This window comes from Phascolarctos cinereus, unplaced genomic scaffold (assembly GCF_003287225.1).
Source record: "Phascolarctos cinereus isolate Bilbo 61053 unplaced genomic scaffold, phaCin_HiC Scaffold_3;HRSCAF=262, whole genome shotgun sequence".
Lineage (NCBI taxonomy): Eukaryota > Metazoa > Chordata > Mammalia > Diprotodontia > Phascolarctidae > Phascolarctos > Phascolarctos cinereus.
This window is the reverse complement of record NW_027555736.1, coordinates 99,668,468-99,678,714: the sequence shown is the minus strand read 5'-3', so window position 1 is coordinate 99,678,714 and position 10,247 is coordinate 99,668,468. Positions and strand designations below refer to the sequence as shown.

General features: G+C 39.6%; 1 pseudogene; it reads right to left on the bottom strand.

The window, feature by feature from the left end:
- Positions 1-255: 255 nt before the first annotated feature.
- Positions 256-2,127, bottom strand: LOC110209597 (KICSTOR complex protein kaptin pseudogene; annotated as a pseudogene).
- Positions 2,128-10,247: the final 8,120 nt, after the last annotated feature.

Genomic DNA, 10,247 nt, shown 5'->3' with positions numbered 1-10,247 from the left:
TAGCTTCCATTTGTTCAATTCTAATTTTTAAGGAATTATTTTCTTCAGTGGGTTTTTGAACCACCTTTTGCATTTGGTCAATTCTACTTTTTTTTTTGGGGGGGAGGGAGAGCCTCTTCTCAGGTTTATTATCTGACCTCCTCCAAAATTTCCCCCCACCCCACTAGTGCAAGGGCCCCTGGGAATGACCCTTCTACCCTGTCCTGACTCCCCAAGTGGAAGACAGATAGGCCAGAGGGGAATGGATGAGGGGGCTCAAAGGCCTGGACATATGGCCATCCTGGGCCCATCTCCCTCTGCCTATGGCTGTTGTCTGTGCTGCTGGGCCCTCTGCTTAAGCTGGGTCAGGACCAGTTGGGACACCTGGGTTAGGCTGTGCTGGAGGATGTGTTGACCCTCAGAGATCATGGGGAGCTCCTGAAGGCCATCCCCAGTCAGATCCGCATGTTGCATGGTCAGCAGAGGGCTGGCAAAACTCCAGTGAAACAGCAGGTGGAAGCTGGCATCAGCTTCAGCCTTGGGGAGGCTTGAATTCAGGCCCCTGGCCTTGCAGGACTTGTAACACAGCAGCACCTGGCCATAAATGCCTAGTAGAATCTTGGGCTTCCCATCCAGGTCCACCACAATGACAAGCACACACAGGACACTGTCCAACTCGTCACTCCCTGACCTGAAGCCCATGGAACAGAACATTCTGATATACCACAGCTGGCTCCATCATATTGGCCACCAGGATGTTGTACTCCTCTGGGGGTGGGGGCAGCTCCTTGGCCTCTTTCCCCTCCTCCCTGTGGGCTGAGGGGTCTGCTGCAGGAGCCAGGAGGCTGAAGATAACAACTGAGAGATGGGTCCATCCTGTTGGACCGTCTAAGTCTGCAGCACAGTTCTGCTGGTCTGGTCAACATGGGCAACTTGGATGTATCTACTCTGGCAGCCAAAGGCTGTGAGTCCGGCCTGAACCTGGGATGTTGGACACGTGGAGCCAAAGAATGCTTCTGCTCAGCTCTGTGAGCTCAGGAAAGAGATTCTCCACTGGCTGCTCCTCAAACTGATGCAGACGCTCATTCTCCTTATACAGACGAACTGCAGGGTTGCTCCCACTGAGCAGAAACACTATCTCTAGCTGATCCCCAACCTGGACCTCGACATGGCCCAGCTAGAAAGGGGTGAACTGCAGCTCCAGATTCATGCAGCTCTGTGCAATGGAGTCCAGGTTATATTCTGATCCAGGCTCATAGTCATGGTTAATGTTGAGAAAGGGGCTGACTTAGTCCCTGAAGTCTTAAATGAGCGTGATCCCCACCACCAAGACCGCTTGAGGGATGACTTGTCAAATGTATTGATGGACAAAATCTCAGCATCCACTAGATGTAGTTGAACTGCACCTTGGCCACAGGGTGGATTTTTTGTCAGAGCTCCTGGTAGTGGAAGCCCAGCACCTTCCCTTTAAGAGTGGCAGCCAGCAGCTCCCTGCAGCCTTGGGCCCCCTGCGCCAGACACGTTGCTCAGAGTTGAGAAGTGCATGAAGATGTCCTCACCCAGGGCACAAGGCCCTCAGCGAGGCCTTCAATTCTACTTTCTAAGGATTTTTTTTCCTTCAGTAAATTTCTGTGCTTCTTTTTCCATTTGGCCTACTCTAGTTTTCAAGGTATTCTCCTACTGGCTTCTTAGAGCTCTTTTATCATTTAGCCTAGTCTATTTTTTAAGGTGTTTTTTTTTTCAGCATTTTTTTTTTGTGTCTTCTTTGCCAAGCTGTTGGCTTGTTTTTCATGATTTTCTTGCATCACTCTCATTTCTCTTCCCAATTTTTCCTCTGCCTCTCGGTTATTCCAAGGTAGTACAATCTAAGGAGAGATGTGTTTGTTACTCTTCTGGTGAGTGTCTACAAGCATTCTTCTGCATTGGAACAGTTAGGAAGGTCCCCCCTCCACTGTGGCCACAAACTTTGGTGTGCTGGTGCTCCTCCTCACCCCAGGACTGCCACCTAGGACTGTAGATCTGAGTATGAGCAAAGCCACAGAATCCTGCCTGAGTGTCGGCAAAGAGACCCCTGTAATCTCCTCTTGACCAGTTGTTCAACTCTCTTACCATTTGTGGACTGAGAGCTTTGGAAGCAGTCACTGCCATTGCTGATTTATTGGCTCCCAAGGCCTGCTTCTGGTTTTCCAGGGCTGGGGTTGTATTTTCATATCCTATGCTCCTTTCACTCAAGTGCAAACACACTTTTCCTGCTCATCTTCTAAGTTGTCTTTGGGATCTGTGGGCTGAGAGGTCTGGAAACCACCACTACTGTCACTGATTCAGTCACCCCAGGCCTGCTCCTAGTTTGCTTGGGCCCAGGCTATACTGGCACAGCCTATATTGGACTGTGCTCCTCTTGTACCCTGGTGAAACAGACCTTTCCTGTTGACCTTTTAATTGTCTTGGGCTGGAAAAATATTTCACTTCATCCTTTTGTGGGTTCTATCACACTAGAATTTGTTTAAAGTAATTATTTAAAGGTATTTGGAGGGGTTTGGGGGAGAGCTCTGGTGAGTCCCTGCCTTTACTCCTCAATCTCTTTGTTGCTTTTTTGTGAAGTGTTTAGATGTATCTCCAACCCCTCTCAAAAAGATCTATCTTTAATTCTGTGGTATTGAAAACATTGACTACCACTCAGTGGATCAACTTTGTCCCTCTCAACCCAGGGTTCTGTTTCTTTTTTATAATTTTATTTTTTCAATTAAACAATCTATTTATTTATTTATTTTTAGTTTTCAACATTCACTTTCATAAGATTTTGGGTTTTAAATTTTCACCTCTTAACTTAACTCTCCTCCCACCTCCCCCAGACAGCATGCAATCTGATATAGGCTCTACTTATACATTCATATTAAGCATACTTTCACATTAGTCTTGATGTAAAGAAGAATTAGAACCAATGGGAGGAGCCATGAGAAAACAGAAACAAAACAAAACAACAAAAGAAAAGGAGAGCAAATAGTATGCTTCCCTATGTATTCAGACCCCATAGTTCTTTCTCTGGATGTGGGTAGCATTTTTCATCGTGAGCCTTTTGGAGTTGTCTTAGATCCTTGCATTGCTGCAAAAAGCTAAGTCTATCAGAGTCAGTCATCACACAGTGTGGCTGTTACTGTATGCAACATTCTCCTGGTTCTGCTCACTTCACTCAGCATTAGTTCATATAAATCTTTCCAGGTTTTTCTGAAGTCTGCCTGCTCATCATTTCTTGTAGCACAATAGTATTCCATTATATTCATATACCACAACTTGTTCAGCCATTCCCTGATTTCCAATTCTTGGCCACCACAAAAGAGCTGCTATGAATATTTTTGTACATGTAGTTCCTTTTCCTGTTTTTGTGATCTCTTTGGGATACAGCCCTAGAAGTGCTATTGCTGGATCAAAGGGTATACACATCTTTATAGCTCTTTGGGCATAGTTCCAAATTGCTCTCCAGAATGGTTTCATCAGTTCACAATTCCACTAACAATGCATTATTGTTCCAACTTTTGCACCTCTTCTCCAACATTTATCATTGTCCTGTTTTGTAATGTTGGCCAATCTGATAGGTGTGGTGTAGTACCTTAGAGCCATTTTGATTTGCATTTTTCTAATCAATAGTGATTTAGAGCATTTTTTTCATATAACCATAGATAGCTTTAATTTCTTCCTCTGAAAACTGCCTCTTGATATCCTTTGACCCCTTATCAATTGGGGATAACTTGTATTCTTATAAATTCAACTCAGCTGTCTATGTATTTTAGAAATGAGGCCAGGGTTCTATTTCTGACAAGAAATAAAGGATGGGATTTGAGGGAGGGATGAAGTTCCTAAGGATAGGGATATATTTCTGTAATTTCTCACCAAAAATATGTTAAGCAGCTTGTTGGAGTGGAAAGGAATCAGGAGACCTAGGTTCAAATTCCTGCTTTGCTGTTAGTTAGTCTTGTAACCTTAGATAAGTCATTTAACTACTGTTGGGTTCAGCCCTTCATGCTCTAAGATCCTATGAAACATAGCTACCTGTCAGCCAGAGAAGTCTATTTCTACTCTCAGGCTCTACTTTCTCTTGCATTAAGATTCAATGAATACTGTTTTATACTGTTTCAGGTGTGTGTGTGTGTGTGTGTGTGTGTGTGTGTGTGTGTGACAAAGAGAGACAGAGAGAGAGAGAGAGAGAGAGAGAGAGAGAGAGAGAGAGAGAGAGAGAGGGAGAGAGGCTTGCCCTTTGACTGAATGGACTAGTACTTCAAGTGTTCTGGTATTTTGTAAATAAGCCCATGTTAAGGAAATCTATACCCTGCATGATTTCCTGAACAGAACAGTGGAAATTTACAGGATATAGTGAAGAGCTCACTGGTCTGGGAGTTACAAAGATCTAAGCTTCTGCCTGATTCTGCTATTAACTCCCATTGTTATCTTGAACAAATCACTTTACTCTGGACCTCAGTTTCCTGATTTATAGACTGTGGATAATTATCCCTGTTCTTGCCATTCACTGATAGAACATTTATTAAGTGCCTAATATGAGCAAAGTCCTGGACTAAGTACTAGGGGATACAAAGAAGAATCTATTTTTGCCCTCCAAAATTTTACAATCTGATAAGGGGAGATAAGACATGTACTTAAATCATAAAACCATAAGAGAACATATTAATTTGTATTTCAAAAAGAGCCTCACCAGAGGCTGCTGAAGTTACAGTGGATAATATGTTGGGACCAGAGCCAGGAAGTCCTGGGTTCAAATTTCACCTTAGACTCTTACTAACTGTGTGACCGTAGGCAAGTCACTTAACCTCCGTTTTGCATCTTTCCTTAACTGTAAAATCGGGATAATAATTTATACCTATCTTGCAGGGTTATTGTAAGGATCAAATGGTATACTGGTAAGAAGTGCTTAGCACAATAATTCTGGCACATAGTAGGTGCTATATAAATGTTCTTTCCTTTCTCTTCCTTCACAAAATTGGTTTAAAAAAAGCCCAAGTAGAAGTTGCTACTGCCTAATGAAATCAAGGAAGTCTCTATGGAGGATGTAGCATTTGAGCTAGGCCTTGAAGAATACGCATAGTTTTTGAATGGGGCCAGATTGGATAATATACGTGAAGTGCTTTGAAAACTTTAAAGCCCTTTACAAATGTAAGACTAGATGATGATGGTCATTATTATTATTGTTATGGTTATTGCATTTGTCTTTCCAGATGGAAGAGCCCTGATAATTTTGATCAGCTTTTTTTCCTTCTTATTTTAATGTTGCTTCTTCTCTGGCATCCTCTGATATAAATGAGTATTCTGAGAATTGTTACTTTTTGAGTATCCTTGAAGACAGAATTTCCTTTTGAAAGACTCATCTCCAGCTCTCTATCATGATAAATTTGTCTTAGCAGTTGATATGCAGAGATCATCCCTAAAGGTTTTTGCATCATCCTAATTCAGCTTTGCAGAAGCTTGAGTATCATTTCCTCTTGAAGGGTTTGGTTGTCCTGGCATTTCTAGAATTCATGCATTGCTAGAATTTTCCACTGAGTGTGAAGATCGAGGCACCAAGTGTTGTTGAGGAGGGCAGCTGCATCCTGCTAGCTGGGTCATAGGGAGAGGACATGTTCCTGGTTAATCCTGAAATGGAAAACAAAATAAATCAGGAAAGATGATACTTGTCATGATTTCAGTCTCTAATACCCATTCTTTCCCATGGAGTTGACTTGAGCTTAATGTTTGGAGAATGGAAATTTCTCAGTTCATTTATAGCTTTTACTATAGACTAGAGATCATAGCCAAGACAGACTGAAACAACACTGAGAAGCAGGTGAGGTTTGTCCAGTGTCTCCTGAGAGAATCAGGTGGTTTCATGGAGAAAGTGGTCCCTGAGGTGAGGAATGAAGGAAAGACAAGGATTCTGAGAAATGGAGGTGACGAGGGTGTATATTCTAAGATTGAGAGAATGGCTTATGTGGTTATATAAGGGCTGCAGGTGGTATGTCAAGATCATGAAATGTATATTATGCCAGTTTTGTCAAAAGAGAGTTGTGGAGTCAGTCAATAAACACTTATTAAACACTTAATATGTGCCAAACACTGTGTTACAGCTGGGAATACAAAAAGAGGCAAAATGACAGTTCCTACCCTCAAGGAACTCATAATCTAATGGAGAAGAAGACAACAAAACAAATATATATATATATATATATATATATATATGTGTGTATATATATATATATATATAATCTCTATACAGGATAAATAGGAAGTAACAGAGGGAAGGCACTAGAATGAAAAGAGATTGGGTGGGAAAGGCTTCTTGTAGAAGATGGGATTTTACATGCCAGGTAGGTATTATTATTACCCCCATTTTACAGCTGAAGATTTGACCTCAGTATTTTTGAATTCATGGCTCCCTCTGGCTTGGAAAAAGAAAAAAAAACTTGCAAGAAGTATGTATTGTTGGTGAAGTCTTCATTCTGGAGAGCCCAAAGGACTATAAAGCTACATATACCCTTTGATCCAGCAATACTGCTGCTAGGTCTATATCCCAAAGACATCCAAAAAAGGGGAAAAGAAGCTATTTGTTTAAAAATATTTATAGCAGTTTTTTTTGTGGTTGTTAAGGATTAGAAATGAAGGGAATGTCCATCAATTGGGGAATGGTCGAACAAGTTGTAGTATATGTCTGTAATGGAATATTATTGTGCTATATGAAATGATAAGCAGGATGATTTCAGAAAAAACTGCAAAGACTTACATGAACTGATACAAAGTGAAGTGAGAAGAACCTGGAGAACATTGAATACAATAACAGCAATATTGTACGATGAAGAACTGTGAATGATAGCTATTCTCAGTAATACAGTGATCTGAGACAATCCCAAAAGACTCGTGATGAAAATCCTATCTGCCTCCAGAGAAAGAACTGACATTGTCTGAATACAGACTGCAGCATGATATTTTTTTACTTTCTTTTTTCCTTCCTTTTTTGTTTGAAATTTCTCATAGAAAATGACCACTATGGAAATGTTGTACATGATTGCCTGGGTACAACATATCAGATTGCTTACTTTCTCAGGGAGAGGGAAAGAGACTAGGAGAAGGTATAGAATTTGGAACTCAACAAAACAACAAATGTTAAAATTTATTTTTACATGTAATTGGCTAAAAATGAGTTTTGATCTGCATTCAGAGTCCATCAGTTCTCTATCTGGATGTGGATAGCATTTTCCTTGGTGATTCCTTTGTACTTGTCTTGAATGATTGTATTGCTGAGAAGAGCTGAGTCATTCATAGTTGATCATTACACAGTGTTGCTGATACTGTGTACCATGTTTTCCTGATTCTGCTCATTTCACTTTCAATCAGTTCATGTAATCTTTCCAGGTTTTTCTGAAATCTGTCTGTTCATAATTTCTTATTGAACGATAGCAGTGTATTATATTCATATACTACAGTGTGTTTAGCCATTCTCCAATTGATAAGCATCCACTCAGTTTCCAATATTTTGTCACCATGAAAAGGGCTGCTTTAAATATTTTTGCACATGTGGGTCCTTTCCCCTTTCTTTATGATCTCTTTGGTATATAGACCTAGTAGGTAGTACTGGTAGATCAAAGGGCATGCACAGTGATTGCCTTTTGGGCAGAGTTCCAAATTGCTCTCTAGAATAGTTGGATCGGTTCACAACTCCACCAACAGTTCATTAGTGTTCAATTTTCCCATCTTCTTTCCAATATTTATCATTTTCCTTTTTTGTCATATTGGCCAATTTGATAGATGTCAGGTGGTACCTCAGAGTTGTTTTGATTTGCATTTCTCTAATGAAAAGTGAGTTAGAGCTCTTCTTCATATGCTATAAATAGTTTTGATTTCTTCATCTGAAAATTTCCTCTTCCTATGACCATTTATCCATTGGGGAATTACTAGTATTCTTGTAAATTTGACTCAATTCTCTGTGTATTTGAGAAATGTGGCCTTTATCAGAGATACTTGCTGTAAAGACTGTTTCCCAGCTTTCTGCTTTCCTTCTAATCTTGGTTGCATTGGTTTTGTTCTTACAAAAGCCTTTTAATTTAATGTAATCAAAATTATCTATTTTACATTCATGAATTCTTCCTTTCCCCATAAATCTCACAGGTAGACTGATTATTCCTTGCTCTTCTAATTTGCTTATGGTATCACCCCTTATGTTTAAATCATGCCAAAAATCTATCCTATCTAACTTTTATAATATTCTATTTTTGGGGGGCAAGGGGGAAACAAGTATTTATTTAGCACCTATTATATGCCTGGCGTTGTGTTAAGCATTTTATAAACATCTGATTTGATCATGACAACAATTCTGTGAGGTAGGTTCTATTATTTTCCCCATCTAATATTTTGTTTACCTCCTTAGTTTCTTTCTTGTTTGCTTTTTTTGGTTGGATTTATTGAGTTCTGAGAGTGGACAATTGAGGTCCTCCACTAGTTCATGTTTGTGGCCCATTTCTTTCTGCAACTCATTTAACTTCTTTAAGAATTTGGATCCTAGGGGCAGCTAGGTGGGGCAGTGGATAGAGTACTGGCCCTGAAGTCAGGAGGACCTGAGTTCAAATTTGGCCTCAGATCAAACACTTGGCACTTACTAGTTGTGTGACCCTGGGCAAGTCACTTAACCCCAATTGCCTAAAAAAAAAATTACAAAAAATGAAATAAAAATAAATTAAAAAAAAGAATTTGGATCCTATACCACTTGATGTATATACATTTAGTATTGATATTGCTTCATTGTCTATGGTGTACCTTTAGCAAGATATAGTTTTCATCCTTATCTCTTTTAGATTTATTTTTGCATCTACTTCATCTGATATCAGGATTGCTATCCCTGCTTTTTTACTTCAGCTGAAGCACAATAGATTCTGCTTCAGCCCCTTACCTTTATTCTGTGAGAGTCTCTTTGCTTCAAGTGTGTTTCTTGTAAATGACATATTGTAGGATTCTGATTGTTAATCCACTCTGCTATCTGCTTCTATTTTATGAGAGAGTTCATCTTATTCACATTCAGAATTATGATTACTACCTGTGTATTTCCCTTCATCTTATTCTTCTTCTTGATTGTCCTCTCTCTCCTTTCACTCTTTCCCTCCTCACAAGTGTTTTGCTTCTGTCTATCACCTCACTTGATCTGTCCTCTCTTCTGTCATTCCCCACCACTCCCTACTTTACTTGATCTCCTCTCCTCCTTCTCCCCTGTCAGGTAAGATAGATTTCTATATTCAACTGATTCTATATATGATTCCCTCTTTGAGTCAATATTGATGAGAGTAATGTTCAATCAATGCTCATCACCCACCCTCCCCTCTTCCCCTCCACTGTAATAGGTCTTTCATACCTCTTTATGCAAAATAATTTACCACATTCTACCTCTCCCTTCCTTCTGCGCTTAGTGTACTCTTTCTCATCCCTTATTTTTTATATCACTCCCTCAAATTCACCTTATACCCATACCCTCTGTCTATGTATATTCCTTCTAGCTGTACTATTAGTGATAATTTTTTTTTAAAGAATTACAAGTAGCATCTTCCCATGTAGGGATGTAAATAGTTTAGCCCTACAAAATCCCTAATGTTTTCTTTTCCCTCTTGACTGGTTTATTCTTCTCTTAGATCTCAATATTAGAGGTCAAACTTTTGGTTTAATTCAAATCTTATGAAATCTTGAAATCCTTCTATTTCATTAAATAATATTTTTTCCCTTGATGTATCATGCTTAATTTTGCTGGACAAGTGATTCTTGGTTGTAGTTCTATCTCCTTTGCCTTCCGGAATATCATGTTCCATGACCTCTGATCCTTTAATGTTGCAGCTGCCAAGTCCAGTGCAATCCTGATTGTGACTCCCTGATATTTGAATATTTCTTTCTGGATACTTGTAGTATTTTTTCCTTGACCTGATAATTCTAAATTTGACTGTAATGTTGCTTGGAATTTTTATTTTGAGATCTCTTTCCTGAGGTGATTGGTGGATTCTTTCAATGCCTATGTTGCCCTTTGGTTCCAGGACATCAGGGAAGCTTTCCTTGATAAATTTTTTGAAAGATGCTATCTAGGTCCACCTTTTGATTATGGCTTTCAGGTAGTCCAATGATTCTAATATTGTCTCTCCTGGATCTGTTTTCCAGATCAGTTGTTTTTTCCCATGAGGTATTTTACATTTTCTTCTATTTTTTCATCCTTTTGAATTTGTTATATTCTTAATGTTTCATAAATACATTAGCTGCCA